Here is a 9,533-nt window from a genome sequence, read left to right as displayed (position 1 = left end):
TGAACATCTTGCTGGGGTTGTTTGACCCCAGTATTGTTTCCTGCCATGGCAGGGGGTCGGACTAGATGATCTACTCAGGTCCCTTCTGACCCTAGAAACTATGAAACTAAGCTCTCTTGGGATCCAGATATGAGGTGATTCAGCACCTAAACTCTACCCAAGTCCTCAAAACACACAAAAACATTAGACATAACCAAGCATGTCTAATGCACAATGATACCATTAATTGCAGTACAAACACATCATTTTGGAAACTTTCACTCCAAAACACGGCCAGTGGTAGTTCCAGTTCTTCTTTTTCAGATTGTTTTATGTGTTTTACTGTATACAATCATTGGATTAAATATATATATTAAAACTTTGTCCCACCTGCATGTTGCAACCATGAGTATATAAAGTCATGTTTACTCTTACTTTCTCTTCTTACGACTCTTGTGTAGACAGGCCTTTCCTCCTATCCCATCTTGTGTGTAGTTACTTAATTTTTAGGCATGATAAAGCCTAAATTGGGGGGCCTTCAATTGATAAAGAAAGTGTACTTAAATGTCTATCACTTCAAACAATCAGTTTCTGGCATCAGTTCAGCCCAGAGTCTCACACAATTGCACGTGAAATTGTTCATACCATTTACCAGACACGTATCCAGCTGGTAATTTGTGTCTATGTCATGCACATTTGCTGTAATTATGTTTGCAAATTAGGTATGCAAATTAATGTATTATTTTAATAAGGAGATCAAGCAGATAGTCACAATTTTCTGAAAATCTGGATTTTGATATCAGAAACAATCCAATTTCAGTGGTTACTACATAAGTGTTACCACTGACAAGCTTTATTTTGTTATATAGTGCGAGAAAAAAAATGTTTGGTCCACTGTGAGACATTAGTGTACATTGGCTACTTTCCTAAGGACTACACTCAAAATGCCAAGAGTTGTAAGGTGGAAAGATGACTAATACATGCACTCAGTATACAAATGAAACTGATCTAATTGGTTAAGCTGATTCCTTCCCTGCAAGGACCCTGTGACTCAGTTTTAAAAGAATGACTATGCATTAAGACAATTTGAAAATTGACCTAGGGAACAAAACAATACTTGTTTAAGTTAAGAGCAATTCATTCCTGAAGCATTGAATGCAGGTAAAAAATAAGAAGAATAGCAATATTAATGGTATGTGGGTGTGTCTATATGAGACCTTTACTGTGGAATAAACTAATTCATTTCACAGTAAATAGCTGCAATTTTCTACACATGTGGCTCTATTAGGCTGCTGGAAACTAACTAATTCTGAAGCAAGGTTGTACTTGTACATACAATTAGTATCCTGCTGTGGACTTTTTTGTGTGGTAGACCTGAACTAAAGTACCCTTATGCACAGCCAGCCCCTCCACATCACATTAAGCCAGGTCAGAGCAGCCCTGAGCTAGTAGGCTGCCCCTGAGGCCCCTTGTTGGCTGTGGCTACTCTGACCTAGCTCAACATGCAGCAGTTCCAGGCACGTGTGTAAATGCAGCACCTGGGAGCAATAAACTGCAGTACAATGTGGTCTGGAGTTTATTGCTTCACTTTAATAGCACATGTAGATAGCAGTGAGCAGTTTCTCTCATAAAATCAATTTTATGTTATCCTTTGACGGTTTCTATAAGCCCTTGACTGGATGCCCTTGACTTTGGGACAATATTACAGAAAACTTTTTCAGAACTAAATAAAATGTAAAATGCTATCATTTAAGTAGTCTATGCCAGGACAAGAAAGAAAAGTCAGTTAAGATAAAGGAATTATCTTCAAATGGGAAGAACTTTCAATCTTGTTCTATATGACTTTCCAGAGTTTGTTGCCAAAGTACTAAACACTACCATTCTTTCCAACATGCTAAATGCCTGGAAATGACTCAAGATTTTCTGCATATCTGTGAAATGAGAACAACATTCATTATAGATTTGGAATGTATGAAAAGTGTAACAAAAAGAAAAGACCCCAGTTGTTCTCATGGGAAAGCACCATGGCTAACCTAACTGTCTTCTACTGGTTAAATAAAACTACCAGTGTGCAAAGCCTTGGAATTTTATTACTCTGAACAGTGGTTCTTAAATTCCTCAAAAATCCTCATGTTTTGCATTTCAGGAAAAAGTTGAGAATACAGCTACTGTCTGATCGTTGTCTGCTATAGCCTCAGGGGCTGCATCCATACTAGTGTGGACATTTGTATCCCCAGAGACAAGAAGCAGCAGCACACCTTGTGCTGCTGCTACTTGTCCCTGGGAACGCCTGTGCCATGTGCCACCTGGCACATGGCAGGTTACCCCATGTAGAGCAGAGGAGGCTGGGGCCAGCACTGGGCTGGCCCCATTAATCTTACCTGGAGTCCTGGGGGCCTTCTGGGCCTGCAGCAGTGGTGATCCTGCTACCCAGAGCCTAGCTGGCAGCTTTGGTGTGGCTCCGGCTGGCCAGGCTCCAGTTTTGGGTGTCATATACTGTCTTCACGTGCGTTACCCCACTTTTTGGAATGGATTTTTTTGACTCCCAATAACACCTGAATAATACTTGACTATGCGGTACGTGGCACCGCAGACATGTCTGCGGTGCCACATACCACACGGCTGTACTCATCTGCACACAGCCATGAAGTTCATGCTACTTTTTCTAAAATAACAGTATCTTGCATTGATATGTCAACTTTTATCTAAGAACCTCCCCAAAATATGCCAATTAAGTTTTGTATATTATAATATAGGTTTAAACTGAGCCTATCTTTAAATGGTCATTATATCATAATCATTCTTAAATTGTTCTAAAACACCTCCTGTTCTTAATTGACTTAGTCAACACACACAGTACTTCTAGTATTTTTCAATTTTTTTTTTTCAAGAAATGTATTTTTAAAAGTGAAAGTTTTCACATAGGATTTATTTTTTAATCTTCCCCACACACACTTTCTGATCTAAATAAAGTAGTATTGTGGCATCTGAAATAGTTTTATATGGGTTTTATAAGAGCCAGGCACCATGCCTTCTGAATCTTATTGTAAACACCTAAGTAGCCTGAGCTTTGGGGGGAAATTCTTACCCTATTTAAGTCAATGGCAATAAAAAGATTTAATCCCAGATCAGCAGTGTAACTAGGGTGGGGTGAGAGGGACACCCACCTCCGGCACTGAATATAAGAGGGCACCAGAATCTTGCCCCACAAGAACCTTTGCCACTGCCTGGGGATCTGCACAGACTCTGCCTGGCGATGGGAGCTGGACAGGGCAGGGCAGTCCCACACCAAACAGCATTTCTTGGGGGCAGAACTGGGGATGGGGTGGAGGGGTGCATGGGGTGAGCAGATTGCTTTTTTCTCTTCTTCACCCAGGTGCTCAATGAATGCCCTATAGCACTGTCCCAGGTGATTTATCAACTGCAGGAGTGGATTGTGCAGCTCTTGTTCTGTTCAATAATATTTTAAATCAGATACAGTCCCATGAATTTCAAGAGGATGATTGGTGTATTCACTGTAACCGTGGTAGCTTCTACCTTCTATTGCTTATCTATTTTGATGTATACAATCTTGAGATCAAGTTTATGTTCAAAGCATGTAATAAATGTTGATTTAACAATAACATGGTTTAATTTTAATTATCTCTTGGTCTCAAATATATCTGTATCTCCATGATAGATATATCATGTAGATATGGATGTGTTTGATACCAGAAGTTAAACAGAAAATTGATAAGAAAGGCTGAACCAGAAAGATTCATTCATTCTTTTCCTAGTTTTAATAAAAATCCTTTATAATATCTAATGATTGAAGGATTTTTTGTTTTCTTATTACTCTCAATAATAACATCTTGAGCAATTATCCTTTTCTAGCATCCATTATTGATGTATAAAATTTCTCTCATGTACTTAAACGATTGATAGTTAAGAGTTAATTTATTTAGAAATCAAGAATATAAAAGTTAGGGCTAGGCAAAAATGTAGATAGTTTACCAGATGGGGGAAAGGAAGTTAATAATGAACAATTTGAAAAAAGCTCAAGTGTTTAAGCCAATATTTACTTCACTCTTTACAAATAAGGCCTACTATCTGATGATGAACATGATGACAAGCAACAAAGATAGTGATAATATAATCAAGCCAGAATAGGGAAAAATCAGATGAGAGATTACTTACACCATTTAAATGTGTTCAAACAAGCAAAGGCCTGAGGAAATGCATCCTAAGGTATTCAAGAAGTTGTTTCAAGCAATTTCAAAATCATCAGCTATTATCTCTGGAACTCATGGAGTGGGCTCCCAGAATACTGTAAAAACTTGCAAAAATAGTACCTATCTTTAAAAAAGGGAGAAAGGGTGACCAAGGGTTATAACACTAGTCAGTCTAACTTCACTAACTAGAAACTTAGTGAAGCATATAATCAAATAATCTACACGGATTTATTAAAGCAGGGGGAAGCCTAACTAACCTGATTTCCATCTTTAACAAGGCAGCAAACATTAGGAATTGGATTAGGGTTCAAAATGACCTTGATAAATTGGGAAATAGTTTCAAATAAATCAGATGAAATTCAGTGAGGACAAGTGTAAAGACCTTAACTCAGGAAAGAAAATCCAAATGTGTAAGTACAGATGGCAAATGACTTGCTAGGCTACACTATGACAAAAAAAAGGAACTGAGTTTTAAAATGAACCAAAACCTTGAGTCAACAGTGCAATATTGTTACAAAAAAGCAAGCATATTGGAAAGTATTCACAGCTGTCATGTGCAAGTACAGAAAGTGATTACTCCACTCTATTTTGCACTGGCAGACCTTACCTGAAGTACCATGTTCAGTTTGGGGACTTCAGTTCAAGAAAGATATAAGCAAACTGGAGAGAGTACAGAAAAGTACAAAAAAAACCTTTTAAAGATCTGAAGAACCAAACCTATAAGGATAGGCTGGAAGAACCTGGATATTTAGTCTGAACAAAATTTTGATTGCAACCCTCAAATACAAAAAAAAAGTTGTTATAAAGAAGATGGACATCACTTCTTCTCTGTGCCCAATGTTTTATTTCACTAAGAAAAATGAAAATAAATTGTTGAGCCCAGGTGTCAGATTGACTCCAAATGAGATTTTTATTTAATTATTAGTTATTTATCTTTGCTTTGAGAGTGAACCAATTATTTATTCATACAGCTCTGACAGTAATAAGCTTTTAGCTGGGAAAATATTTCCCCCTTTCTGTCTCTCTCAATTTACCAAGGATGCATATTTCTCTTTATAACGGGACAAAATTATTTATTCTAGACAAGTTCTGTTTTTTATATATTGAGATATCACAGTTCTGTATTGTACTTTTCATACACATTTGTGCTGGCTTTGATACAGGTCCCTTATCTTCAGCCTCTCTTTCAAGCTGGGTGTCATGTGCTGTTAGTTGGGGGAGGTGGTGGTTGCGGAACTGTCTAACTTTTAAAAAGAAAGACACATGATAAGACAGAAAAATAATGGCAGCTACCATTACATGGATGTCTTGCTTCTGTAGTTGTAGTGTTAATACAACATAAGAACCTCTGCACTGCTGCAAATTAGTCTGGTATGGCAGCTGTTAGAGCACAGAAGAGGCAGCAGAAACTCTGCCAATAAAAATATTATTAATCCTATACCTCTGTGAGTGTGTGCCTGTGTGTGCGCATTTATTTACATGGAACTGCAGACATTACTGCTAAGGACCTACCTAAATCGTGGTTTCATAAACTGTTGTCCATGATTGCCATGATCGCCAAGAATTCTGGCATTGGCCATAATGTCCCATGAAATCCACCCAAAAAAAAGTGGTGACACAGACTGAGGGAAAACATCCTCTGCAATCACCAATGACGAGTGGGACAACCAGGGCCCCTCCACCAATCAGCAGCAAGAGGTGGGGCTGCAGCAAAATGCCCACAAAATCAGCTCTGCGCATTGTGAGCAAACTACAAAAAACCCTTTGTTTTGTCATGACTCAGGTAGGTCCCTACTTATTGCTAAAGACTCTAACATAGCTTACCTAGAGGGATATATTGCTGCTACCATGTGCAGTCAGCAACATTTTATTCATATAAAAATAAAATGATCAGGAAAATCAAAGAAGAGCCCTAGGGGAAGTGAATTGCTACCCTGAAAAAAATAGTACTGTAGTATAACCTGAAGGCTTTGCTCTCGTCTCTTTCTAATATAACTCATGAGCTGATGAAATCTACTGTAGCAGCAGACAACATAGAGAACAAGACCACATTGTGAGAGGAATGGATTAGATAACCTAATAAGTGTGCTCTATCTAACTTCTAGAACTATGAAAATGTTTACATTAGATTGCAAAACCAAGGTTTTGGATTGGCTCGATTTGCTTTCATCACAAATCAGAAACATTTTTTTGTTTTCTCCACATCCCAGAAGTAAAAGCAAAACTCCTTGTGGTATACATGATGGGGTACCAGTAATCTAAAACCAATGCAAATTATTATGTGGTACATTAAGCCATCACATTATTCATATATAAATTTCCCCAATCCAGAGGGAAAATAGCTTTTGAAGAACATCATCACAAGCAAGAAATGAAAATTAATGGGAAAAAATGTAGCAACATTCAGGTTTTTAGCAATATTGTTGTACTAGATTGACTAATTCAAGGCAAAACCACTCTCCCACTCAATTTCATAGAAAGAACACAGAGAAGCTGTTATTACTGATTGCATCTATACGTGACTTTTACTGCAGAGTAGACTCATTAGTTCTGCAGTAAAGCATGACCATTTGCACATGCACTGGTATTAGGATGCAGAAAATTAATTACCATCTTACAGCAGAAGAATTATGTGCGATTAAACACACGTGTAGATGATGACCATGGGCATAAATAGAGTTCAGTCAGCCTGGCCAGCTGGGGGTTAAACTCCTTCCTGACCCTCATACCCCAGCCAATCCCTCCACCAGTCCTGCCACCCAGAGCCTGGGGTTGCTAGTCTTGGGCTGTTCCACTCCAGCTTAAATCATTGGTTTCCCAGGCACACATGTAGACACTGCACCCAGGAGCAGTTTACTCTGGCTCAAAGTGCTTTGGAGTTTATTGCTTCACGTTAATTGCATGTGTAGATGCAACTACCATGCGTCTGTATTAACTGGGTGATTAGAACTGAAGGGAAAGAAAATAATAGTTGCTTTTTCACATGTAAAAACATGGGACAATTTCGACTAATGTTTCAACTCTTGTACTTTTAGCATAAATCCTGTGATAGGTAGTGTTTTTATATTTTAACTAAACTACTCATACATTATCATTTTGCTAACTCTATTTTTATTCCTATTGCCTCACTAGTGAGAATTAACAAATGTACCTGCCCTTTTTACCTCTACCAAAAATATTTAGGTTATAAACTCATTACTTTCCTATATGTCTGGAAAATGCCAAATGTAATATTGCAGAAGAGCAATAATGCTAAGAGTTTAGTACAGTAATACAACTGTAACAAAATTTTGAAGCCTTGAAGATCACCAACTTGACTGAAATTATCTAAAATATATTACTTCACTTTATGCAGACTGATCCATTTTCAATTTTGCTGAATTCTCACACTATGAACAAAATGGCTTCTTTATCATTCTGATCACAGAAAGGTTGTTTTTCAGACTACAGTCTACTTTGTGTACCCTTTTATGTAAGCTTTCCTTAGTTTATACATGTCTAATGAAAACAAACATTTTTCACAGCATTTTTTCTGCCCCTGGCTGCTCGTCATGCAGCCCTTGATGGCTTCCCAAAACTCAGTAAGTGGCCCTCCCCCCAAAATAATTGCCTGTCCCTGAGCAAGATACTTAAGCATGTGTCTAATTCTATTCATTAAGTACTCGTTGAAGTCATCTAGTTAGTTCTCTAGATAGCAGTAACCTTTCAGGTGCTATAGCTAGCAAATGGCCTGTCAAGAATGATGGGGGACGAAGGGGGCCGGGTGGGGACAGAGCCCCAAGTCTGGTCCCACCCCCCCACTGTTCCGGGTCTTGGCCCCTTCTCTCGCTGTTGCTCTGGGTCCAGCCCCAAGCCCCCCGTCACTCTAGGAACAGCCCTGCTCTCCCCATACCCTCTGACATGCCAGGCCCAATCCTGCTCCCCCAGCTGCATCAGGCCCAGCCCCACTCCTCCTGCCATGCAGCTAGTATGGGGGTCCAGGAAAGGTGGTCCTTCCTCAAGGAGGCTATCCTTGGGGCACAGCAGGATGCAATTCCACTGCACAGGAAGGCGGGAAAAGGGTCCAAAAAACCTTCATGGCTGAGCGCGGATACCCAGGCTGGCCCGAGGGCAAAGAAAAAAGCATACTGGCAGTGGAAGCAGGGGGCAGGGACAAAGGAGAAGTACACCTCCCTGACCAGAGCTTGTAGGGATTTGGTAAGGGAGGCTAAAGCAGCACTGGAGCTTGGATTAGCTTCTGGGATTCAGGATAACAAAATGTCCTTCTTCAAGTATATAGGTAGCAAGAAGTAGTCTTGGGGTAACATTGGACCCCTACGGGGCAGGGCAGGGCAGGGCAGGGCAGGGCAGGGCAGATGGTGACAGACACGCAACAGAAGGCAGAACTCTTCAACAAGTTTTTTGCCTCTGTGTTCCTGTCTGCTGACAATGTGGTGCTCTTGGCTGATAGTGTAGAGAGGCCCAGGAAGGATGCAAGTCCCCCAACTGTTAGTTCAGACCTAGTTAAAGATTACTTGGAGGCCTTAGATGTATCCAAGTCGGTGGACCCACATGATCTTCATCCGCAGGTGCTGAGGGAATTGGCTGGTGTCATTGCGGAGCCATTGGCATGGCTGTTCGAGGACTCCTGGTGCTCGGGCCAAGTCCCTGAGGACTGGAAAAGAGCCAATGTGTTCCCTATTTTCAAGAAGGGGAGGAAGGAAGACCCTGGAAACTCCAGGCCAGTCAGCCTCACTTCTATCCTGGGGAAGGTCTTTGAAAAAATTATCAAGGGCCACATTTGTGAGAACCCTGCAGGGGAAGTGATGTTGAGGGGTAACCAACATGGCTTCATGCAACGCCGATCCTGCCTGACTAACCTGGTCTCTTTCTATGACCAGGTAACAAAAAGCTTAGATGTGAAGAAGGAAGTTGATGTCGTCTTCTTGGACTTCCAGAAAGCCTTCGACACAGTGTCCCACCCAACTCTGGTGGGCAAGCCCAGTCACATGGGTGGCAACCTAGCTTCAGGGGCACAGCCGAAAGGTGGTGGTGGATGGGTCGATGTCGACCTGGGAGGGTGTGGGCAACAGAGTCCCCCATGGCTCAGTCCTTGGGCCGGTGCTGTTCAACATCTTTATTAGCTACCTGGATGAGGGTGTGGAGAGCACCCTGTTCAAGTTCTCTGATGACACCAAGCTGTGGGATAAAATGAATACACCGGCAGGCAGGGACTGCATCCAGGCAGACCTGGATAGGTTAGAGAAGTGGGCGGATCTGAACAGGATGCGGTTCAACAAGGACAAGTGCAGAGTGCTGTACCTGGGGAGAGGGAACCAGCATTATGGTTATAGGTTAGGAGCT

This window comes from Crocodylus porosus, unplaced genomic scaffold, assembly GCF_001723895.1.
Source record: "Crocodylus porosus isolate Cpor-Errol unplaced genomic scaffold, CroPor_comp1, whole genome shotgun sequence".
NCBI classification, from domain to species: domain Eukaryota; kingdom Metazoa; phylum Chordata; order Crocodylia; family Crocodylidae; genus Crocodylus; species Crocodylus porosus.
This window is presented reverse-complemented; position numbering follows the sequence as displayed.